This window comes from Elephantulus edwardii, unplaced genomic scaffold (assembly GCF_000299155.1).
Source record: "Elephantulus edwardii isolate Elephantulus edwardi_28Jun2011 unplaced genomic scaffold, EleEdw1.0 scaffold00158, whole genome shotgun sequence".
Lineage (NCBI taxonomy): Eukaryota > Metazoa > Chordata > Mammalia > Macroscelidea > Macroscelididae > Elephantulus > Elephantulus edwardii.
The window spans coordinates 5,768,498-5,795,406 of NW_006399908.1; the positions used below are offsets into that span (position 1 = coordinate 5,768,498).

General features: G+C 39.9%; 1 pseudogene; it reads left to right on the forward strand.

The window, feature by feature from the left end:
• Positions 1-640: 640 nt before the first annotated feature.
• LOC102851742 lies at positions 641-17,887 on the forward strand (annotated as a pseudogene).
• The last annotated feature ends 9,022 nt before the right edge of the window (positions 17,888-26,909 follow it).

Sequence of the window (26,909 nt, forward strand, 5' to 3'; positions counted from 1 at the left end):
ATCCTTAAAAACCATATGAAGGGAGAATATGATGGGAAATGTTCTAAGAAAAATATAAGGAATTTTATCTAGTACTGAAAATTTGTGATTAAATGTTACTGAATTTCATGTTATTACTAATGCCAGCTAATTCTAAAATGGTAACACAACTCTCATTCAAATATATGTACCAACGTCAAGAGGCTAAGAGGAGGAATAAATGACTTATACCAATGTGTTTGCAACCAGAAATCAATCAAACATCCATTAATAATAATGAGTGGCTGGAATGCAAATATTGGGAACAAGGAAGAATGATCAGTAGTTGGAAAATATGAATTTGGTAATAGAAATGAGACTAGAGAGAAAATGATGGAATTTTGTACAACTAAGCATTTATTCATTTCAAATAGATAAGAAGCACAAACAGCAACTGTACACGTGGACCTCACATGTTGATCCACAGGAATCAGGTGCTTATTGTGGAACAGTCTTTCAACTATTCACATGCAAGTTCAAACAAACTAGAGGAACCAAAGCAAACCCACAAGCATAACAATTTGACCTTGAGTCTATAACACCTGAACTTAAAAACCATCTCAAGAATAGCCTTGAGGCCTTGAAAACTAATGAGTAAAGAACACATGAGCTGTGAGAGGGGATGGCCATTATGAAGACAGAGAAGGAAGAAGAAACCAAGACTGATGCCAAAGTGAATACTACTCTAGAACAAAACACAAGTTAAATTATTTCCATAAATACATTTTATTAGGAACCTTATTGAAATTAATCATATATATTTTAAGTCAATGACCTTTTACATTTCTTAAGTATAAATGTGAATATTTCTACAAGTCTGTGCTAAATCTCTTCTTGGAAACCTCGTCATTATCAATAAAGGAAAACAATGCATATTGTGTTCATTTATTAACAATATGTTAAAACCCAACCAGCTACATACTGTTATAGTTTCTAAAACTACTAAAAGAGAAAACAGTAGCAAAATAATAGAACTGAGAAATACAATATTTAAACATTCTTAAAATAACTATTATTTAGTTAAAACAGCTATAATTATTCTGCTCTGAAAAAGAAACTTGAAGAATTACATTATATTAAAAAATGCTTAATCACATATTAGCTACTTGAACATGGTTTTGTAGAATCCTTGGAGCACTTTGTTGTTGTTGTTGTTATGTGCCGTCGAGTCACTTGTGACTCATAGCAACCCTATGTGCAACAGCTCTAAACTCTGCTCTGTCCTGTGCCAATCTCATTGCCTCTGACACACTCATCCCGATTTCCCCATTCACTGAATCAATCCATCTCCCAGAGGCCCTTCCCCTCCTGTGCCTGCCCTCCACCCTCCCAAGCATAATGTCCCTCTCCAAGGACCAATCTCTCCTTACAACATGACCAAAGTATGTCAGACGAAGCCTTAGAATTCTTGCCTCCAAGGAGCAGCCCTGTTTAACCCTCCCCAGGATGAATCTGTTTGTTCTCTTAGCAGTCCATGGCACCTTCAGCACTCTTCTCCAGCACCACAGCTCAAAGGTATCAATTCTCCTTCTATACTCCTTGGTCGTTGTCCAGCTCTCTGATGCATAACAAGTGACTGCAAAGACCATGGCCTGTACCACATTACTGTGCTCCTTTTCAGTACAGAAAAGAAACTGGGAGACATCCAATAACTTTCTCCAAACTGGCAAAGCTGTAAAATTTATCTACGGTCTTTTATATGCCAGAAAACTTTTAACTTTTTTTCCCTTCCTTGTCTCAGACTGAAATGGAGCTCTGGTGGCCTAGTGTCAAGGAGCTGAGCTGAAATCCCAAAGAGATGCAGTTTGAGGCTGCCAGCTGGTCAGTGGAAGAGGACAATCCCTCGTGCTCTGAAAACCCACAGGAAGATCATCTACTGTCGGTTCCCCCTTAATGATACATATAACAATAACAATAGACTGAAATAGAAAAAGAGATACAAGTAAATGAATAAAAAAGCCTTAAAACCTACATAGATTGAAAATGATCTTCAAAGTATTGTAAAAAAATTCTGAAATGTGGTGCACCTGGCAAAAATAATAATAAGAAGATAAGAATGTTAAAGTACATGTAACAAAGACTCCTTTTACAAAAACTATATTTGGATTAATAAGTGAAAGAAAATCTCTCCAAATAGAGTTGAGATATAATTGAACATCTTTTGAAGGTGCACGGCTTGTTAACAAAAGTGTGAATAAGACTTACTGGAAAGCTAATGCATTTAAGAAAACAACAACAAACTGAATAAATTTAAAAAACCAAGAACATTGTCAGAGATCCTAGTGGGAACATTGGTGGCTTACTGGCAGAAGCTGCACTGCAATACTGAAGTCATGCAGCTCAAATTCACCAGCAGGAAAAGGATAAGCAATCTCCTCCCTTGTGATTAACTGCTCCTGATGGTCAAATATGAGTCAGTTCCACCTGAATGATACCCCAAAACAACAATCACTTTTCTAATCTTTCAAAAACAACCAATGGAGAAAAGACACATTACAACTTAGAAAATTTCACCTGATCCATTTTAATTGATAAAGATATTCATGTGTAAATTTGTCATTTATTTTAATGCCGAGAATACTAACATTTCAATCATGACATAGTATCAAGTTGCCTTCCAATTTTATGTGATAAAATTACTCTTAATTTCTTCTTTTCAATTTTTTTAATTTTTTTTATTTTCTACTAGTATATTTATAAAATTCAAATACATTGTTTTTGAAATCAGATTCTTTCAATTTTCCTAATGCCCCTATCCATTAAATTGATTAAACACCCCCTCCCCTTGAACATCCTCATCCCTCTAATCCCTACCTCTCTCACCCCTCTTGGAACTTATACTCATTCTACAATAATGGTTTTATTCAATATTTGTCCTTGTGGGACAGAGTTAGTTCACTCAGCAATAAGGGAGATGTAAATCAAAACCACAACGAAGTACCATCTTACTCCAGTAACGGTGGCAAAGTTTAACAGGGCAGCAAGTACCAAATGTTTGAGAGGAAAATGTGGCAAGAAACGAACTCTTATGCATTATTGGTAGGAATGTAAATTGGTGCAGCCATTCTGGAAGGCAGTCTGGTGCTTCCTCAAAAACCTGAACATAGAATTCCATATGTTCCAGCTATTTCACTAGTCAGCATTTACCCTGAGAAAATGAGAACTGAAGCACAAATGGAGAATTGTACATCAATGTTCATAGCAGCATTATTTATCATCACAAGAATATGGAAGCAGCCCAAATGTCCAACCACAAATGAATGGATTGACAAATGATGGTAAATTCACACAGTGGAATATTATGCAGCACGCACGAACAATGATACTGTTAATTATTGCCTAACTTGGGAGGGGACTGCGGAGCATTATACTGAGTGAACTAATTTCTTTTGAGGCAGTTTTCTATCACATATAGCTCTTAAATTATATATTCGTTTTCTGTCTCTGGCAAGCAAACTTGCAGAGGCATACTTGAACTTCGTAGAGTGCGTTAATAAAGCTTATACTTTAAGTAGTTAATGATCACTACTCTCATCCTTGTGTGGGCAGTTAGCTTTGGCAGTTATCCAAAGAACACATGAAAACACACAGTGCTCAAAAATTAACAAAGTATTGGAGCTTAAAATCTATTATAGAATCATTCATCATGTAAAAGACAGTATAGGGTTTTCTCAATTTTTCATACATAACTCTCAGAAACATGAATCGGTACTGTTAATGAAGCAACCTCTCCATATGTATTAAAAATGCAATCTCATATTTATCTAACAGTTTATTCTTTATTGAATATCTTACAGAAATACCAATATAAAGGTAAATATAAGTATATTTAACTGACAGTCCAAATCCACTTGTAGTGGAATAGTGTAATTTATTTAGAGGCAGAAATGTAATAACAACAAAGTTCTTCAAGTAACAAAGTGTATATTTTATAAGTCTATATTAACAAAGAGGGGACCGTGTCAGGAGAAATAAGAAATCTAAACGTTCTTTTCTAAAGAATTGCATTAAAAGATTGGTTAGCAACATGGATAAAAATAATAGTCTAATTATGGTGCTGGCAAACCTGGATATCTTCTTGCAGAAAACTAAAACAAGATTTCTATCTCACAGTATATACAAAAATCAACAGAAAAAGCTTTAAACCGGAAGGACTATCAGAGACAGACTCTCTAGTCTGTGGTATAAATATTTTGTTGTTTGTGTACGATTGAGTTGGAACCAACTAATAGCTGAGCCTCTGGTGGGTTTTCAAAGGCAGTTAATATAACAGGAGGAAATTATCTATTCTTCTCTCCTGCACAAATAGGCTTGCAAATAGAGCCAGAAACACACTACCAGTAGAGGACAAAATCGACAAATGGGAACTTCTAAAATTTTAGTCCCTGTGTATGCAGCACGCAGGTGCAATGATTTTATAAATTATTACCTACGTTGGGAGGGACTGGACAGCATTATGCTGAGTGAACTAACTCAGTCCCACAAGGATAAATATTGTATAAAATAATTATTGTAGAATGAGTATAAGGATCCAAGAGGAGCGAGAAGATGTGCAGAAGGAGGGGAGATTAATCATGGGGTGGTACCACTTGATGGGGAAGTGAGAGAAATTGAAAGAACTTGTTCTTGAAAACAATGTATTAGAATTTTGTAAATAAACAAGTAGAACAACAAAAAAAAATTCCGACAAGGTGAAAAGAAAACCTCTAGACTGAGAAGAAATATTTGACAATGACATCTCCAGACAAGGGTCTCGAAATGAAAGTTTACAGACCACAAAGGGGCCTCCACTAGAAAAAGGCTAATAACCCAATAATAAAGTGGTTTGTTGTTGTTGTTATGTGCCGTCCAGTCATTAGCGACTCATAGCGACACTATACACAACAGCCCTAAACCCTGCTCGATCCTGCGCCAACCACACTGCCTCTGACACACCCATCCTGATTACCCCAGTCACTGAATCAATCCATCTCATAGAGGGTCTTCCCCTCTTGCGCCGTCCTTCCACCCTCCAAAGCATGATGTCCCTCTCCAAGGACCCGTCCCTCCTGGCAACATGTCCAAAGTATGTAAGACGAAGCCCCAGAATCCTTGCCTCCAAGGAGTAGCTTGGTTTAATCCTCTCCAAGATGAATCTCTTTATTTTCCTGGCAGTCCAGGGTACATTCAGTACTCTTCTCCAGCACCACAACTCAAAAGCATCAACTCTCCTTCTGTCCTCCCTAGTCATTGTCCAACTCTCTGATGCATAACAAGCGATTGCAAAGACCATGGCCTGTATTAGGCGCACCTTAGTCTCCAGAGAGACACCGTTGCTCCTGAGTACTTTAGAGAGGTCCCTAACAGCAGACTTTCCCATCGCGATACGCTTTTCGATTTCCTGACTCCTGGGTAAATGACTTAAAATGCTTTTTCACAAAGAAAGATATTTGGATGGACAACAGTCACATAAAACAATGTTCAAAATTACTGGCAATCAGAGGAATGAAAATAAAAATCAGAATGAGATACCACCTCATTCCAGTAGCAGAAGTAAAGTTAAACAATAAAATATCTCTTTATCCATGCCTTCTTCTGAATCATATATGAATTTCAGACCATTTTCTAATTACTTCTTCAGTAATTTTTTAAATGATCTTCAGCAAGATTTTACTTGTGTATGTTTTTTTGAGTATGTCTTTTTTTAAAAATTATTATTAAATTTTATTAGTTTTAGTGAAAATTTACAGAGATTTTGGGTTTTCATTCATTCATTGTTGCACTTGTGTATGGTTTTAATGATATGGTTCAATAATTTTTGGACTGTTGGATCATGTATTTTTTGGAATATTATATATATATGTTACAGGCGTTGAGAAAGTAGATATTTTTTAAATTTCTTGCACCTCTAGGGTTGCATCTGCTTCCTGAAACACCTCAGTTAATACACAGTAAATCCCTGATGCCTTTATTTTTTGTCAATGCCTTTGGTACGCCTTGGGGTTCTTCCTTGAACACCATATTATTTTGATCATATGTTACTTCCTGAAATGACCCCACGCTGACAAATTCTGTTTGGACAGTGTCTTTCTGTATTTCTTCTATCTTCCTATGATGCTTCCTGCATCATTTAATATTTTGCTCATAGGATTGTGGGTAGTATAAATAGTTTGTCCTGAACTACTAGTTGGCAGCTAAACTCCACATAAAAGTGCTGTGGAATGAAGGCTTGAAAGACTTATTTCATAAATATTAAAAACAACAGACCCCAGGAAGTGAGGGTGTGGTCTGTAAGCCATTATCCCAATAAGAATCAGTGTCAACTGAATAGTGGGTTTAAGATAAAGATTTATATTTATTTCAATTTTAGAATATAAAAAAGTTGATCAATTTTATAAAAAAAGGTTCACCAATTTTGATAGTGTACCTTCACTGGAACCTCTCAACATTGAAACTTTGCATTTATTTGAAGAAAAATAATTTGTAAATATTTTCTAAAACATTGTTAAGATTTATGCCCTAAAAGAGGAATGAGTGTGCATTTGTTTTATTGTCATTGTTTTAAAATGTTTTCTAATAGTATTTTTTTACACTCATAGTTACGACACTTGACAAAGTAAAACCATCCCTAAAAGATTTAACAGATTGTAATCTCTATGTACACAAATAGACAAGGACAACAGGCCTAAGAATAATGGAGCTTGGTCTTACATACTTTGAGTATGTCGCTAGGAGAAGCTATTTCTAATAGAAGGAAGGACCTCATCCTTGGAAAGATGAGAGGATGGCAAAATAGAACATGACCTTCAACCAGGTGGATGGACACAGTGACAACAGCAATGGGATTGAATGTGTCAGAGACTGTGAAGTTGGCACAGAACAGGGCAAGGTTCAGATATCTTGTTCATAGGGTCACTATGAGTTGTACTCACATCAATGGAACCTAACAGCAATAATCTCTAGAGGAGCATATCACCAAGTTATTTAGCCACACAGCCACTGAATATTATCTAATTGTCAAATTTAGGTCAGCAACTTAGTGTTTAAACATTATGCCACAAGATTATCCTTGTGTCTGTGTTTACACAATAAAAATTGTGTACACAATTTCAAGGGCATGGAAATGACCCAAATGTTTGTTTACAGTTGAGTGGACTGAACAATTTTGGTACATTCACATGATGGAATATTATACAGAGCCCAGGATTCAAAAATTTTGAAAAAAAGATACTACTTAACTTGGAAAAGACTGGAGAGCCTAATGCTTAGTGAAATGCCGCAGTCTTTAAAGGACAGATACTGCATAAGGTCACTATTGTAAACTAGTAAACTGTGTATGAGGGTTCAAGTAGAGAAAGGGTGGGAGCAGAGGGGTAAGAATATGCAGGGAGGAAATCATAGGGTAAAACACTTTGGTGGGTGGGAGGAAGGGGGTAAAGGAAACAGAAAGATATGGTAAGGACCTGAAAAGAAGTGGTAATGGTGGGTGTAGTTCAATGGTAATTAATTTTATAAAACACAAAGTATAGAAATGATTATATGAAACACAACGTAAATGAAAGAAAGTGTGAAACATAATGTATGAAACCAGTACAAAATGTTCTGTTGTGTTGTTATGTGATGTCGAATCACTTGCAACTCAAAAATTTTAAAAAATATGTGTTCACACATTTGTCCACTGATACTAACAATGAAACAAATGTGTTCATCTCAAAGTCCATTATTAAGAAACAGAGATGACAATTATGTACAGGGACCTTGACTGATGGACTGATCTAACTAGATCAATGACATCTATGGAAGAAATCATTGACGAAGCTCGATGTCATCAGTCAAAACCAGGCCAGTATCTAACTGTGGAATAGACTCATAGGCAAGTTCAAAAGTGAAGAAAGTTTAAACAAGTCCACACCTACCAAAATACAAAATCTATCCAACCTGAAATAAAAAAAATTCATCTTAAGAACTCTTTTGAGACCTGTGAGATGACATCAAAGATATGATTCATGAAGAGAGAAAAAGGCTGTGACAAAGACAGAGGAAGAGAAAAGATAAAAATGGATGTCAATAATAAAAAAAAAAGGATGTCAGAAAATACTCTGAATTCACACTACAGTTACAAGGAGCCAAAACAAAGGGAAGAGATGTCTAAGTAAAAGAAGTTATCAGAAACTTTCTAAAGGCAGCTCAAGAAGACAAAGCAATGTATTAAAATGTAATGTCCAAAGAGCAGGAGTTGGAGAATAAAAATGAACGAATTCAATTATCATTTCTCATGTTCAAAGATCTTAAAAACAAATTTAAGCCACAGGTTGCAATATTGAAAGATGCTAAGGGCAAAACGTTGAATGATCCAAGAAGCACCGAAAGAAGATTGAAGACATTAGGCAGAGTCATTGTATCAAAAGAATTAGCAAAGATACCCCAGAATTTATGAGATGTCAACTAATATGCCCTTGATGTAATTACCAGTCTATGGAAGGAAATTTGGAAGACAAATGCCTGGACAACTGACTGGAAAGAATTCATATATGTTCCCTTTCCCTAAAAAGGTAATTTAACAGAGAGTGGAAATTACCAAAATATATTATTGAGAACATATACAAGGAAAATATTGCTGTAGATCAATGGAAGTTCAGTCTGGGTTCAGAAGAGGCCATGACATCAGGGTTATCATTGCTAATGTCAGATGGGTCTTTGCTTAAAGCAGAAAATACCAGAAGAATGTGTATTTGGGTTTTATTGACTATGCAAAGACGTTTCACTATGTAGACAATAACAAACTATGGTTAACATCCAGAAGACTGGGAATCCCAGAACACTTAATTATATGAAACCCATAACTAGCCCAAGAAGGTGTTATCTGAACAGAGCAAGGGAACATTGCATGGTTTAAAAACAAGAAAGATGTGTGTTATGGCTGCATCCTTTCTCCAGGCCTAAACAAACACCATGCTGAGCAAATTATTTGAGAAGTTGGAGTCTATGAAAAAGAATGTGACATCAAAATCAAAGGAACATTCATCAACCGTCTGCATTATACAGATGACATAACTTTGCTTGCTTTAGGTGATCAAAAACTACAGCCTTCAATAGAAATGCCTGCTGCAGAAAATCATAGTTTATAGCCTTCACTCCTTCAACATGAATTACACTTCAGTATCAAAAAGACAAAAGTTCTCACCACTAGATTATTAGTCAGTCTTTCTCTGCAAACACCCATAATTCCAGAAACTCAATGGAGGGTTACCAGTAATCAAAACTTAATCAACAACAATGAATTTCATTTCTTTTCATTACTGTTTATAGTGTCTATGCACGTATTTATATCTTCTGTTATTTGTGAGTATCCTTAGAAGCTGACAAAGTAACACAAAAATTCATTTAAGATGAAAAATATTACATGCAAGAGTGTTGTTGCTAGTTGTCATCAAACTGACTAACATTGATAGTCTGGTGACAAAGTGGTAAGTTATGTTCTCTGTCTCTTCTGTAGTGTTTGAGCTAGGTCATAGCTTACTCTGTTTTGTGTTTCCAAGTTTGCAAATCATGAAACAGAGAGTTTTTTTGGTATAGTTCATACACAGTTTCATTACTAACCTGAAGGCAAAGCTTCTCTATAGATTCAGATCTGTCAGATCCTCTACAGAAAGTTAAGCAATTCCTCCCATGTGATTTACAAGAGGGTCAGTGAATATAAAATTAGGGGAAAAAAGGAAATACTACAAATAATGTAGTTATATAGATCTATAAATGTGTACTATAAATTGCAGTTGACTCGATGGCATATAACAACAACAAGTTTGTTGTTGTTAAGTGCTGTTGAGTCGCAGACGACTCATAGCAATCCTATGAAGGAGAGTCCTCAATGCTTGGGTGCCTTTCATCCTCTCTCCAGGTTCATAGGGTTTACGGAGGCAAGCTATTACGGAAGTGGATGCCACTCCTCTTCCAAGATTGTTTTAATTGGGGAACTCCAGCTCACTCTGTCCGCATTGGGTAACCAATCATTAATGCATTTGACACATCAGTGTCAGTGTTCAGCCTCACAGCAACCGCAAGTGACCACTGTATGGCAACTTGTACACCAGGGCTATACGACCTAGAGGAATAACAACAACTTTAGTACACACATATATAAGGTATAGATATAGATACAGATATAGATATAGATATAGATATAGATATAGATATACATAGATATGATGTATTAATTAGAATTTATACTTAAAACTAAAAACTTAGTATTTCCAGCATACTATAGATAATTGTAATTTAGTGAAAATTTCTGTCATCATTAGCAGTTCTTGTTTTAACATTGTCTGCTGAAAGTGAAAAGGATTGAATTGCTTGCTACAGAAGATCAAAGACTACAGCCTTCAAAATGGATTACACCTCAATATCAAAAATTCTCACCACTAGCTAATAGGTGGAGAAAAGATTTAAATTGTCAACTACTTAATTTTACATCCACATTCAACACTTTGGTACCAGAAGTTAAGAAACCATAGAAATAGTTCATTGGGAAAAACATCTGTCAAAGGTCTCTCCAAAGTACTGAGGTGCAATGATGTCAGTTTAAAGACTAAGGTACATTTGACTTAATTCTTGGTCTTTTCTTTCACTCGCTATGCATTTGTAAGCTGGACAATGAATAAAGATGATAGAAATTGAGTTATGGTATTGTATTTACTTAATATCTACAGACTGCCAAAAGAACAAATAAGTATGTCTTAGAGAAAATGCAGCCAGAATCCTCCTTAGAGGCAAGAATGATGAAGTTCAACTCATATATTTTAGGCATCTTGGTAGGACAGGATATTCCTTGGAAAAGGATATGCTTGGAAAGGTGGTGTCAGTGAAAGAGGGGGAGATCTTTAACAAAATGTATCAATAGAGTGACTGTGGCAATGAACTCACATATGTCAGAGATTGTGAGGATAGCACAGGATAAGAGGTTTCAAATCTGTTATTCATAGGATTGCTATGAGTTTGTACTCAACTTGATGGAACCTAAAAACAACAATTTTGCAGTGCCAAAGATTAAAATTATGAATAGCCATTTTTTTATTTTTTTCTGCTATGATTCATTGATGGACTGCAAAAATTAAAATAATTTTAAAAGAGAGTAGTAGAACACTATTAAAATTCATGGTGACATATATGACTTCAAGCATAAATACGTACCTTTGAAGTAAAACAGATTTAAATTTTTTTTGATGTTGTTATGATCTGTCAAGTTGGCTATAACTCACAGGAGCCCTATGAACCATAAACGGAATTCTTTCTCTATCCTATGTCATCTTCACTATTTCTTCTAAAGTCAAGTATACCCTTATAGTGATTATGCTAACTGATTTTGTTAAAGGTCTTCTTTTTCACTGACCCAGCGTACTATTCTTTTGCAACAATTGACTCCATTTGAAAACATGCCCAAAGTATGGTAAGGTGAAGTTTTAACATCTTGTCTCTAAAACAGTTCTATAGTTGTATTTTCTCCAAGAAAGATTTACTTGTTCTTCTGGGATATTCAAGACTCTTAATAGTTGCTTATAGCTCTTTCTCCTCATTTTGATGCTTCCCACATCAGGAACTGAAGATCTTTGTCATGAAAACTTTACTCCTTTCTCATCATTAAGGTAGACTCCACTTTGAGTAGACAGCTCTTTCCCAGTCCCATTTTTATTACCTTCTGCCTTGAGGAGCTCACCATTCAGCACCATATCCAATAGTGTTCTTCTTTTACTCATAAGGTTTTCCTGATAGTTCAAGAGCTGATGACAATTCTTGCTTCTTTTTCTATCTTACTCTGAATGTTTTGCTGTTGTTGATCATGAGTGACTCTCCTGATATTTGAAATATCAGTAGAATTTTCCAGGATCGTGTTAACACACAAGTTACTACAGTTTGTCAAACTGACAGACAACTCTAGATAGTTAAGAATAGGCATCCATATCACCCAGGTATTCCACTGCTTGGAATATATCCAGAGAAAATGAGAAATGAGGCGCAAACAGAAACCTGTACACCAACATTCATAGCAGTATTATTGTTCACCATTACCATAACATGGGAACAGTCCAAATACTCAAATGCAATGGAACGGATTGAGAAATCATGGTACATTCAAACAATGTAAAACTATGCAGCATGCAGGAACCATGTAAGTCACCATTGGGCCAATTGGCAGCATCAGGAAGGAGGGTGAAGAGATTGAGATTGTTCAGAGCTTTAGTTTGCTTGACTCCACAGTCAACACTCTTGGCACCAGCAGCCAGGAAATTTGAAGACATATTGCAATGGGAAAGTCTGCTGTTAGGGACCTCTCCAAAGTACTGAGGAGCAATTGTGTCACTCTGGAGACTAAGGTGTGCCTGATACAGGCCATGGTCTTTGCAATCACTTGCTATGCTTCAGAGAGTTGGACAATGATTAGGGAGGATAGAAGGAGAATTGATGCCTTTGAGCTGTGGTGTTGGAGAACAGTATTGAATAAACCATGGAATGCTAAGGAAACAAACAGGTTCATCCTGGAGAGGGTTAAGCCAGGCTGCTCATTGGAGACAAATATTCTGAAACTTTGTCTGACATACTTTGGACATGCTGCAAGGAGGGACCAGACCTTGGAAAAAGACGTCATGCTTGGGAAGGTGGAGGGACAGCACAGGAAAGAAAGACTCACCATGAGGTGAGTTGATTCAGTGACTGGGGTAATCAGGGTAGGTGTATTGGAGACAGTGCGATTGGCACAGGATAGAGCAGGATTAAGTGCTGTTGTACATAGGGTCGCTATGAGTCACAGGCGACTCAAGGGCACATAATACCAACAGCAACCTAACGTGAGAGGGCCCGGATTGCTTATGCAAAGTGAACTAATTCAGTCTCATAAAGAAAAATACTGTATAAAACCATTATGGTAGAATAACTTTGAGGATACAAGGAGGGGGTGGGGCTTAATCATACGGTCACACAATTTGATGGATGGCAGGCAGGATGGATGAAAGGGGAAAGATCTGGTGTGAAAAAAAAATTAGCTGTGTAAGTAACTCAGTATGAAATTTTTTAAAGATTAAAAAATAGAGTATTTAAAAATGTTTAAGGAAACTTCTGATAAGGAAATATAAAAAGGAAACAAACAAAAATGAATGGACTAGACAATATTCTACAGTGATAAATGAAGAATTATACTATCTCACACTGGGGAGAGCATGTAAATTTACCCAAACCTCACAGGGATAAAAAAACCCAAAAAACAAAAACAAAAAAACACCAAAAAAACATAAGGCCAAAACAAACTTTAAAATATGCATAAAGCCAAACTAAAGTTCGTCTAGAAAGATTTTAAAATGTAAAGTGAGCCCGGCATGTTCCTTGAAACAGTAATCCTAATATACTTTCAATATAGAGGGTCTTAATCACCTGAAATCAATGAACATATATCAAAGACATGTTGTTATATTGTAAATAAAGCTTCAAATACCTTGCCAAGGTGGATAACTTTCTCATAAATTTTTCTGTTCGTTTTGTTTATTTATTGATTGACTTTTAACTTGACAAGCTGATGTGAACCAAAGATAGTTTCACACAAAGGATCATTATCTTAAGCTTTAGACCTAAGAGACTCCAACTCCAGATGAGAGGAGGGACCAGTGGTGTGGATCTCAAAGAAAATGAAAAGTGCATTGCCTAATTCTTAACAGACCTCTGGTGTATATTTATGTGAAAATAATTAGGGGCGAAAAAAGTGGAACACAAGTAATAACCTACTACAAGTTTCTGGAGGACAATATTTCTAAGCATAGCCTGCATATGCAGATGACACAACCCTACTTTCTGAAACTAAGGAGGACCTGAATGCTTGCTGAAGAAGCTCAAGGACTGCAGCCTTCAATATGGATTGAAGCTCAACATCAAGAAAACAAAGATTCTCACTACTGGGCCAATTGGCAATATCATTATGGATGGTGAAGAGATTGTGATTGTTAACAGTTTTTGTTTACTTGGCTCCACAATCAACACTCTTGGTACCAGCAGCCAGGAAATCAAGAGACAAATTGTATTGGGAAAGTCAGCTGTCAGAGACCTCGCCAGATTACTGAAGAGCAATGTCGTCAGTCTAGGGACTAAGGAGCTGCTGATCCAGGCCATAGTCTTTGCAATTGCGTGCTATGCATCAGAGAGCTGGAAAGTGACTAGGAATGATAGAAAGAGAATTGATGCCTTTGAGCTGTGGTGCTGGAGAAGAGTGTTGAATATACGATGGACTGCTAGGAGCACAAACAGGTTCATCCTGGAGTGGGTGAAACTGGTCTGCTCCTTGGAGGCAAGGATTCTGAAGCTTCATCTGATATGTTTTGGACATGTTGCAAGGAGGGATTGGTCCTTGGAGAGGGACATCATGTTTGGGAGGATGGAGGAACAAGAAAGGAAGACCCTTGATGAGATGGATCGATTCAGTAACTGGGGTAATGGGGATAGGTGTGTCAGAGACAGTAATGTTGACACAGGATAGAGTACGGTTTAGGACTCTTGAACATAGCGTCACTAGGAGTCACAAGAAACTCAACAGCACATAACAACAACAACCAGAATTATATATATAACTTCTACTTTATGTAGAGAAGTTAAATAATAACAAAGAAACAAACCGAATGAATTAAATCAATGAAGAGAAACTCAAGAGTCTTGGATGCGCCACGGACTGCCAAGAGAACAAATAGGTTTGTCTTGGAGAGGGAGAAACCAAGTTTCTCCTGGGAGGCTAGGGTTTTGAAGCTCTATCTAATGTACTTTGGGCATGTGACCAGAAGAGACCTGTCCTTGGAGAAGGACATCATGCTTAGAGGAAGACCCCAGATGAGATGGACTGATACAGTGACTGGTGCAATGGAGTTTGGTGTGTCAGAATTAGTGAAACTGGCTCAGAACAGGCTAGAGTTCAGAGCTGCTGTAAATAGGGTTGCTATGGGTCACACAGCAACTCGATGGCACATAATAACATTTTATAAATAATAATCTCTTTCCTATGTCATGTATTTGGAAGCATCCATTTCTGAAAATCTTGTCTCTGGATACTCCAGTTGTTCAGGTCTTTTGTTCACAGGATCGTCTATATGACTCGACAGCACTTAACAAAAACATGTCATGTATGTATATTATCAAACCATTAAAATATAACTAATTATTTTCAAGTCAAAACCAACTCATAGCTTATCTTCCAGTGTATTTTCAGAGGTTGCTCATTTTTATTTTAAGGAGTATCTATCTAATCAAATCACCTTGAGGTTGGCAGTGTAACTCCATACTTACAAGGGCATTTTAAAATGTACAGATTATGGACTTTGTTTTAAAAATCCTAGAGATTTCTAACTGTCCACTGGCATGGATATGTGTCTTAGTACTATCTGTCTGTGCTGCATACAGTTCACTTGGCTCTTACTCATACCAACCCTACACACAACGGAACAAAACCCTGCCTTCAACTGCATCATTTTCACAATCTCTGGCATGGTCAAGTTCGTTTCTGAAATCATTATGACTTTCTCTGTCATTAAGACATTCCTTCATTGAATCTTCACATTTCCAAGCATTATGTCCCTCCCCAGGGACTGGCTCCTTCTGAAAAAAATGCCCACCTCTCATTAAATTTGCTTCTAAGGAGGCTCCTTGCCAAACTTCTTTCAAGACCTATTTCTTATGCTAAGTCCATGATATTCTCAGTATTCCTCAATAGCATCACATTTCCAAGACATCACTACTTGAATCGTTCTACTAGATTTGCCCAGTGCAATATGTCATTTGATTTCTTGGTTGCTCTTTTCTTTAATGTTGATTGCAGAGTGAAATGAAAGGAGATCCTTGTCAAATTCTATATTTTCTCCATTTATGATGATTATGTTACTTATTAATCCATTTGCAATAATTTTGGAACTTTTGTTTTTGAGATGTGACTCATAATATAACTTGTACATTTTGAAACAACAGACTTTGAAATGTCAACAATAAATTCTTCATTTCTCTTTTGTTTTCCACAAGTAAGGTCGTGACATTTGTGTCTCATGCATTTTTAATGATATTTTCACCAATCCTGACATGGCATTCTTCATAAAGTCCAGCTCCTCAGGTTATTTGTTCAGCAGAGAAATTGAAAAGTTATGGTGAAAGGATACAACCTTGATACAAACATTTGCTGACTTTAAGTCATGCAGAATCTCTATACAATATATAAAAAATTACTAATTTTTAGTCTATGTACACATTGTGCATAAGCAGTTGTTCTTGTTAAGTTTAGTTGAGTCAACTGTGTCTTGTAACAACCCCATTGACTATGGATCTGAAACTTGCCCTAGTCCAGTGCTATTCTTGTAGTCTCAGCCACACTTAAGTTGATTAATGTAGTCACTATATTAAGCCATCCAGTTGAGCGGCATCCTTTCATTCATGAACCCTCCAACTTACGAAGCATGATGTTACTTTCCAAACACTGGTCCCTCCCCACAACAAGCTCAAATTATGTGAGATCATCGTCACCTCCAAGAATCATGATGGTTTCTCTCTAAGACAGAGTTGTTCTTTTGCCATTCCTTACTCTTCTCCAATACCACAGCTCAAAAGTGTCGATTCTTCTTATGTTGTCCTGATTAACTATCCATCTTTCAGATGCATGGCAAGTATTTGAAAAGATCATGGCTTAAGTCAAGTGTAACCTAGTTCTTTAAAGAGACAGTATTGCTTCTTAACAGCTTGAAGAGGTCATTGACACCAGATTTAATAATGTAATGTGTCTTTTGATTTCCTTACTGCTGATATCATGGGAGTTAATTGCAGATCCAAGTAAAATTAAATGACTGACAATTGCTATACTTTGACCAAGAGGCTGTTATCTAAACAGGGCAAAAGAACGCTGCGTGGTTTAAAAGCAAGAAAGGTGTTTGTCAGGGCCGTATGCTTTCTTATCATCTATCCAATCTGTATGATGAACAAATACTTTGAGAAGCCAGACTTTAAGAAGATGATTGTGTCATTAAGATTGAAGGAAGACTCATTGATTGACAGCCTGCATTATACTGATGACATAAACTTGCTCACTAAAAGTGAGGAGGACTTGAAGCCTTCATGGGGATTACATCTCAACATCAAGAAATAAAAAAATCCCAACCAGTGGAGTGATAAGCAGCATCATGACAGATGGAGAGAAGATTGAAATTGTCAATTATTTCATCTTACTTGGATCCACAATCAACACCTTGACAAAAGCAATCAAGAAGTCAAAAGATGAGTCACACTGGGAAAATCTGCTATCAGGGACTTCTCCTGACTGTTAAAAAGCAATGATGTCAGTTCAAAGACTAAAGTGTGACCAATGACAGCCAGAACGAAGGCAGGATGAGGACGTACTGGATCTTCATGAGGCGGGGTAGGGGGGTGGGGATTTCGCCATGGGTGAGGATGGAGACAAGAGCATACATACACTGACTTTGGCTCCGACGAAGGGTCCCGGGTGTGGGGACGGATGTGTGTGGATTATGGCCACATGGAGCAGGATGGAGATGAACCAAGACTACAACCCTCTGTTGAAGGAAGGATTTTGTTCGTTGGTGGAGTTCATGAGGAAGTCATTGATGAAGACATCCATGATAAATTTGCAGAATATGGAGAAATAAAAAACAGCCACCTCAACCTGGACAGGCACACTGGATACCTGAAGGCATATCCTCTGGTTGAATATGAAACGTGCAAGGAGGCCCAGGCTGTCATGCAGGGACTCAATGGCCAGGATTTGATGGGACAGCCCATCAGTGTTGACTCGTGTTTTATTTGTGGACCTCTCAAAAATAGGGGGAGAGGTGGCCAAAAACACAGCAGGAGTCCAGACCAGAGAAGATGCTGACTGGTCATCTGTCATACAGATGCATTGAAGAGATTTGACCATGTGGCTTTGGAGAAACTGGGCTGGGTACTGATATAACAAAAGTAGCCAGCAGCTGAAAGGTTCTTAAGAAGGAGTCTTGGAATTGAAACTAGGGGTTCTGAGGAATCAAGGACCCCAGGAGGAAGCCATCCCCAGATGGCTCTGAAGCTTCACCTGGGACTTTTTCGGCTTTAGGTCTTTCAAAGTTATCCTCCATTTCTTCTGGATGTCAAAAAAAAATGTTTGTGGTCTCTTCATTTTACTGGACAAAGTGTTGTTGATTGCCTTCTAGTCAAACATGAGTCATAAAGACCTTATGAACAAAAGGCCTGAAGCCTTTCTATAACTGTCAACATTTATCAAGGTTCATAGAGTTTCCGGAAGCTTGTTGTCTAGGAAGTGGATGCCACTCCTGCTGCTTCCAAACTGGACAAACAGGCCCTGGAATCATGGTGCTTTGTGGCCTTGTGTCTTCTGTCTATCCTCACTTTAATCTGCCCCTGGCTGTTCCTCAAACCCTGATGTTCTGGTGCAAGGAGAGACACCCTCCCCCCCCAAAGAAATCCTGTCCTGGTTCTGACTCCTTGGTTGAAGTTCATATTTGAAGATTTGAAGCTGATGAGGTAGCAAGAGGAATGATAACTTCAAGCCAGGAGAATGGTTCCATTACCCAAATGAGGTTTTGTCAGTATCTGTTTAGCTTTGCTATACTTTTTTGCTTATAGGGTGTTGTGTTGTTGTTTCCCCCCCCCCCTTCTTCTAGAGACTAGACTATGTACATTTCTCTTACCTTCCCAGTCTCCTTTTCTAGGAATGTGATCAGCAGCATCTTGACATTTTGGGGGAAAGGAGTGATGGAAAGTTTGTTAAGATTCTACCTACCTTCTTTTTCTCACAAGGGTAGCTTTTGGTAATTTTCAGCCCCCCTCTTCCAACCTCACTTCTGCTTTCAGTTCCAAATCAGAGTATATTATCCTGGTGGAGTCTCTGAATTTTCCTTGGGATTTCCTGTTCTGTTTTCTCTCTTTTTGCATATAGAAATTTTTGCTTCCATTTGGATTTCAAACATTTGTTCCTCAGCTTTTTATTATCCCTACTTTGCCTGCTCGGAATGATGATGTATCTAGCATCGTACCATAAATACTGTAAAATGGAGATATGTGTGAAATAACTGTGGCCCATGCTCAAGATAAGGTAACAAGCCTTCCAAGTGAACAAATGAAAAGATCAATATGGGGGTGCAACAGTGAATGAATACTTAAAAAAAATGCAAACCGAGGGAAGGAAGGGGAAGCGTACAACAATGAGTGAATGAAAATCCAACTTTCCTATAACCCTTCCTTAAAATTCTGGTTAAAATATTTTATTTAAAAATAAAATAAAGTGTGTTGGATCCAAATCCTGAGCCTTTCAGCTGCTTACTATGTGTATAAAAGTTGGGCGATGAGAAATGATGGTGGAAGAGGAATTGGAGAATGGTGTTGAAGAAAAACTGAATGGATATCCGATGGGCTGTCCAGAGAACAAACAGGTCTGTCCTGGAGAAAGAGAAGCCAGGCTTCTCCTTGGAGGCAAGGATGGTGAAAGTCTGTCCCACATACGCTGGTCAAGTTATTATTAACAGGGATCAGTTCCTGCAGAAAGACATCATGTTTGGTGAATATAAACCAGGAAGACTTTGAAGAAGATGGATTGACACAGTGACTTGTCACCACGGGCTCACCTGTTTTGGAGATGGGGAGGATGAACGGGATAGGACAGCATCCATCGTGCACACAGTGAGGAGATGCAGTCAGCTCGATGACAGGTGACAAGTAACAACCACCACCTATTTCAGTCTTTGTCATCTTCAGCCTCTGCCCACAGAACCTGGGTGGTCATCAGCCTAAAGTGAAGATCTCAAGGGGCCCAAGGTGAAATCACGGGGCGTTTCTGAACACCTGTGGCTCATGTGATCTCATCAGTGCTGTCCACGTACAGCTTTGTTCTGTGCAGTAGCACTTGCCCTTCAGTTAGGAGTCAGCCAGCTGTTAAAGACTTGGATGTAAAAGACCAGGAAAGGAGGGTCAAAGGTCAAGTTAAAATCATGAAGTGCCTTATGGTTCCTACTGGAACCCACCAGACGAGCCCCTGGAGCAGAACCTGAGCCCCTAGAACGAAAAGACGCTGCAAAGGAGCAACACCAGTCCTTATGGGAGCAGCACGATCGCCTGCTGTGACCTCTGACCCCGCCCACGACCCACAACCCCGCCCGCAAACTCTAACCCTGGCAGTGACCCCTCACCACAAAGGAGACTCCAACCCCGCCAGCGACCCCTAATCCATCCAGCGACCCCTAACCCTGCGAGCAGCCCTTTAACCCCGGGAGCGACCCCTAACCCCGCGAGTGACCCCCAACCCCACGAGCGACTCCTAAACCCGCCCACGACCTCTAGCCCTGCGAGCAGCCCGTTAACCCCACTCGCGACCTCTAACCCCACAAGCGCCCCCACAAACCCGCCTCCGTGGGCATCCCCTTCCCTACGCCCGACCCTGCCCCTCCCATGGCCTCATCCTGTGGGATCCTGGTCCTAAGACCCCGCCCCATCTGGCCCCGCCCCGTGAGGCCCCACCCTTACGTGACCCCCATGCGACCCCTCACAGTCCGCCATGCGCCCTCTCCCAGCACCCCCAGCTCCTTCTCTAAAGTCCCTCCCAGCCTCACCGCCCACAAGCCCTCTTCATCTGACGTCTCCCACAAACACACAAGCCCACCCTTCACAATAGCCTTTAAGTTGGAACCTGCTCACAGTTGACCAAGGGGCTTCAGAGGCTGGAGATATCAAGGGGTGAGATCGCCCACCTTTCTCCTGAGGAGTCCAGGCTGCATTCGAACAGAAAGGCCCAGCCTTTGGGCTACAGCACAACCCCCTGTGGTCTAGGGCCCCAGAGCTGCCCTGAGGTGAGTGAGATGTTTACTGTGTGAGGGACCCTGGGAGCTGACTTGCTGACCACCACCTGATAGTTCCTCCTGGACTCAAACTACCCCTGGGGCTGTGAGATTCTAGACTGTAACCTGCTTCTGAAAGGTCCCAGCCTCAAAACCCAGCTGAGCAATTGCACTCTGCACACTGGGTTCTTCAGGACTTAGCACCCCCTGATGACAGCTAGTAACTGCAATTTTGTGGGGGTCAGGTTGTTAGTGGGAGATGAGCAGCTTGATTGACTACAGTGCAGATCACTCAGGGGGGTCCCAGAGCAGCAGAGGCTACACAAAAACTGTATAAAGACAATAATGTTTTGAACATGAATGAATGAACTAGGAAAAGGAAATTCCACATACCAGTATCAAAACAGATTCTTTTTAAGGAGGCTATACCTGTATGCAAGACAACTGCATTCCAGTCATTGGCTGCCCTGCGTTGTAGAAATAAGAGTATCCCGTGGGCAAAAATGAGGACAGCGGACAGCCCATACTCTACAACCTAACTGCACCAAACTGTGTCCAAAATGAATTATATAGATATATATAGAGAGAGATTCTCTCTCTCTCTCTCTAATATATATATTGTTTGTAGCACCACAGAAAAGGAATCAAATGAAATGAAGTATCATATTAGAATCAATAAAATTAACCATGAATGAAAGGGGGGAAAAAGTCAAAATGAAAAGTGTTTTTAAAATAATGGAAGTATGGAACTATGGTGGGCCTAGTGGCAAGAAGCTGCACTGCAATCCCAGAGGTGTGCAGCTGGAATCCACCAGATTCTCCACTGAAGAAGGCGGGACAACGTCCTGTACCCGTCAGATATGATTTAATGGCACACACACACACACACACACAATAATAAAATAAAAAAATGTTTTTATAAAAAATAATGGAAATGCCCATAATGAATGGCTAAATGTAATGTATGTCCAAATGGGATGTGTACCCACTTTTGTACTGGACAGGGTAAGAGTTGATCATAGGAGTGGTGTAAGCAATAGTCATTTTGACAGCAGTTAACAGCAACAACAACAGTACAAACTGATACTACTGTACATATGGAGGGGTGTTGTGGTTACACTCCATTAAGGCCAATGTGACCTGTACTTCTGGGAGAGAGGGGCTTCTAGGTTATAATTTGTAGGTAAGCAGAGGGCCAGGTCTTTTCTCCCACAGAACAGCTGGGTGGGATCCTCTTTCAAGGTTTCTCTCCATCACAGCCACATGATTTAACACCAGGACTCCTTGACCAAACAGAGCAGAAAACAAGGGAAAACAAAATAGAAAGAGGATTCCCCTCATCAAGAAACAGGATAAATCAATACCACAAATATAACAAGACAAATGATGGAGAAAATCTACTAAGAAATCACTAAAAGTATGCCGATTCAGAAAAAGTGTCTTTATTTGATAAACAGTGCTTCCTCAACTGATCATGCTGGCATACAAAGGTCATAAAAGTGGGATACAAAACAATGACAGTTGGAAAATTATATGACACATAGAAGACAATTCAGAAGTATTCTCATTTTATTTAAGAAGGACAACATTCAGCACTTGAAATGAGCAGTTATTTCATACAAATAGCCTTAGAAACGTTGGAAAGCTTAGGGAAGTTTAGGGAAGGCAAGAAAAAGTGTCTGAGTATGTCAGAATATGTGTATGAACATGTGTTTTTCAATGAGCTCAGAAAGATGTGTGTGTGTGTGTGTGTGTGTGTGTGTGTGTGTGTGTGCGCGTGCGTGCTTGTGTTTGTTTAACCCAAACTCAATCCTAACTTGCTATCTGGGATCCATTCTCAGTTTGGGGACCCTCCATCGGGTGCTGTGTTTGGACATTTGTATAGGAGTAGAATGCCCACCTCTCTCATTCAGAGCTGCTGGTGGGCTTGAACTGCTGACCCTATGCCATGAGGGCTTCCTTGAACTTGTTTGAGCAAAGATGAAATAGAACACTTAACCGGACTGCTAACATGCACCAACTTGGTGAAAAATGAGGGGGAGAAGTGTGTGAACGTGCAGCAGAGAGGGCACTTGACAGGACAGGACTTTCCACTTGAATAGTGTCATGTGTGAGCCCTAGTGGCACACAGTGGTTCAAGCACTCACTGGCCTACCACCAGGAAGGCAGTGTGAATGGACCAGATGCTCCAGGGAAGAAAGATGTGCTTGTCTGCTTCTTAAAGATCAAAGTAAGTCTGATTGCCCTTAGGTTGGCCCTTTAAAGCGTAGGATCCAGGAATCCCTATGGGGAAGATTTACTCTGTCCTGCAAGGGGGGATGTTCTCAGAGACAGAGGGTGTGAGGTATATGGGTTTGTGTGTCCTGCACGGTGTGTGTCCTCAAAGACAGAGGGTGTGAGGTGTGTGGGTCTATGTGTCCTGCACGCTGGATGTTCTCAGAGACAGGAGGTGTGAGGTGGGTGGGTCTGTGTGTCTCTGCAGGGTGGAATGACCTCATAGACAGGAAGTGTGAGGTGTTGTGGGTCTGTGTGTCCTACAGGATGGAATGACCTCACAGACAGGGGGTGTGAGGTGTGTGGGTCTGTGTGTTCTAAATGTGGGATGCCCTCAGAAACAGGACAGGGGGTGTGAGGTGTGTGCATCTGAGTGGCCTACAAGGTGAAATGCCCTCAGGACAGGGGGTGTGAGGCATGTGGGACTGTGCGCATGTTTTATTTACCAGTCTACATAAGATGTATTGTCATTGTTTCAAGCTGTTGAAGTTCTTTGTAAAATTATGAGTAAAAATATAGAAAACTCAGAAGCAAAGAATGAGAACCACATGCTTTTAGAGGATTGACAGAAAAGACAAGGGCAATATGGATAGAATTGGACAAGAGTTCCCTAAGAGGAAACAGATCTGGGATACACGGACACAGCCACAGTCACAGAGACCCCAGCAGGTCTGTGTGTGCACCTGTGACCACGTCCCTGTATCCCAGTGAACAGAGAAGTAAAGGAAGAGAGACAGGAGACTCTTCACAGGACAACAAGGGACAATAGTAACAAAATATATGTGACAAGTGACTCTGACAATGATTTTAACACTAAACAAATCTGTATTTTAGAGATGGTCTAAAAATTACTCAGAGCTTTGAATGTTCTAAACATCAGAGATACATATTTTAAAACAACTCTGTTGCAACATTTTTTAAAGAGCACAGCACAGATTGTACAAAGCAGATAGAGTGGATTTCCTGCATTTCCTTGGGTGCAACGAGCTCTTCTGGTCTGTGTAACTGGAAATGTTAGTAAAACAATGTTGTGAGGGTCGGTAGTGTTACCTCTCAAATATCTGCAACTAACTAAAGAAGGTGGGACACGATGTGTGATTCTCACACAGCTCTAGAAGGTCCACGGTCTCTTAAAAGCCTGCTTCCAGCTTCCCCTCTAGACAGCCCCGCCCCAAACCCACCCTTGGACCTGCAAGTTTCTCAGGGCTCAGCATGGAGGAAGGAACCTGGCAGAGATTTCTTCGGAAAACATTCTGCCTAAAATATTTCAGGAAGGGGTCTTCCCCAGTCAGCATCTCCCCTTGGAAATGCCACCTTCTCCCACTCTGATACCTCTGAGCAACTCTGGCCTTTCTTTGGAGCAAAAGGACATGTAGACTTCAACCTTCTGAGGCCTTCGCTGCTGTCCAGGTCCCATGCTGTCCCTCGCAGGATCCATCCCTGTCTTGAGAAACACAGTCAGAGCAGCCTGTTGATAAAGGTGCACACTCTGGAGGCCCTGTCCTCCCACGTGATCCCTGAAGTTTTCCTTTGACAGAAGGATCTCACCTCCCAGAAATATGGACACTCCTGGTATCTCCAGGACATTCCCCAGACCTGGGACTTGATGTTGCAGCTGAGAATGTGGCTTTTTGTCCCCTGCTCACTGGGGACCTGAGTGTGCCCCTTCCACCCTCACCTCTGGCCATCTGTGCTCAGGGGGGTCCGCTGGGTGTGGAAGCCACGTCCTGTCTTCTGCTCCTGGCACCTCATTTGGGTATTGCTTCCAGTTCTTGGTCTCAGGATCAGTCACGATACACAAAGGGGGAAAACATAGCAAGTTATAGTAATATGTCAAAAAATGAAAGATACACAACAAAACCAAACAAACCACAGAGTAAGAGTTGCCTTGTAAAGGAAATACCCCAAGCTCTACCCCTTCTTTCTAGGTGTCCGCAAAGCCTGGCAGCTCTCTATTCCCTCTACTCTGGAGAACCCTTATTCAACCCTCTCCCCACCGCCCTCCCTAAGAACTGCCTCTGTAGACCCCAGCTCCCAGCCCTGTGTCCCCTGAACTCCTATTCCTCCTTCCAGATGTACACTGTGTTCCTCTCAGCATCCCTAGACCTCACCATCTGAACAGTCTCCTCCTCCTCTCCTCAGACCAGTGGACCCTCTTGAATGTGTGAATTAATAGAGTAGCCTAAGTGGAGATAGAGAAGTAATTGAAGCACTGAAGATTATCCAAGAACGACTGGAAAAGCACATCAGCAGAGAACTGTCAGAGGTCCAGGAAGGGTTTACAAGGGGTCGTGATACTAGGGATATTGTAGCTGATGTTAGTTAGATGGATCTTAGCTGAAAGCAGGGAATACCAGAGGACTGTATATCCGTGTTTCATTGACTATGCAAAGGCATTTGACTGTGTGGATCGTAACAAACTGTGGCTGACTCTGAGAAGAATGGGAATCCCAGAATACTTGATAGCTGGTCACCTGGTTATGGCACTCCCCTCTTCAAGTTAGAGGATGACAACTCACCTTAGGTTAAATGTTCCTTATGGTCCCTCAAGGCTGGAGGGAGTGCTTGGTCAGCTGTGACACTCTATTCCTAGGCCAAGGGGGGACCCTCCAGGTGGCTGTGTTCTCTGAGGGCAGGTGTCTTGTGAGTGCACACTGTTCTCTTATCCACTCATGCAGTTTAACTTCCCATGCTACCAATGGGAAGAGGCTCAGGAAAGTGACAAATTGCCAACAACACAGTTTCCAAGTCTCAGGGGACAGGGGATGAAAGGGGAATTGACAGTTTACCCTACCTGAATGATTCTCTTGTGTTTCTTCACAGCTGGTCACTTGATAGTTCTAATGCAAAACCTACACTCGGGCCAGGAGGCAGTCGTCAGAACAGAGGAAGGGAACACTGCATTGTTCAAAATTGGAAAGGGCAGATGCCAGGGACGCGTCCTATCTCCAAAGGGGGGAGGGGCAATCATCCTACCAGAGATACCTTTAGTGTTTATGCACAGCTGGCAAAAATGCTATGGTATTCCCTCTCAAAGACTGAGAGAGGGTTCTACATCTGTTTCTTGAAACATATCAATCGGTATTCCACCAATTCCTGGACAATTTTTTGTGCAGGTTGAACTTATTCCTTCTTCAGCATTGGTTCTTAATCATGTTACTTCCTGACACATTTCAAGTTGACTAATATTTTTTGATACAGCGACCCTCTAGGCATTGTTTTTATCTTATATGATACATTCTGTGTCATTCATTCATGAATTGGCCCGTCGATCCTCTGGTATTGAAATTTGAAGCTTGAATTTATTCTTCAGTTCTTTCAGCTTGAGAAAGACCTATCATGTTCTTCCATTTTGGCTTTCTATCTCCAGGTCTTTGCACATTTAGTTCTATATCTTTGCTTTGGAGTAGATGACAATATACTTTGGTTTGGCTATCTTATTTATTTACCAGTAGTGATAAAAAACTCAACTTTTTTGGAGTAAGTTAGATATACTGCAAAAGTTATTTCTCAAAGAAAAGAAAATGTTGACTTTTATGGTTGTTAGTCAAGTTAGTACAAGAGGGTACAAGAAAATGTTTACTATACATTTAAAATATACATGTATTCAAGAGGGTACAAGAAAATGTTTACTATACATTTAAAATATGCATGTATTCATATGTATGCAGAGAGGTCTGGTGATTAGTAACAAAGAGTTATGCTGCCAATAAAAAGGCAGATCATTCGTATCCATCAGCTGCTCCATGAGATAAAGATTTGCCATTTCATTGCTTGCAAATCATTGTCTCTGAAAAC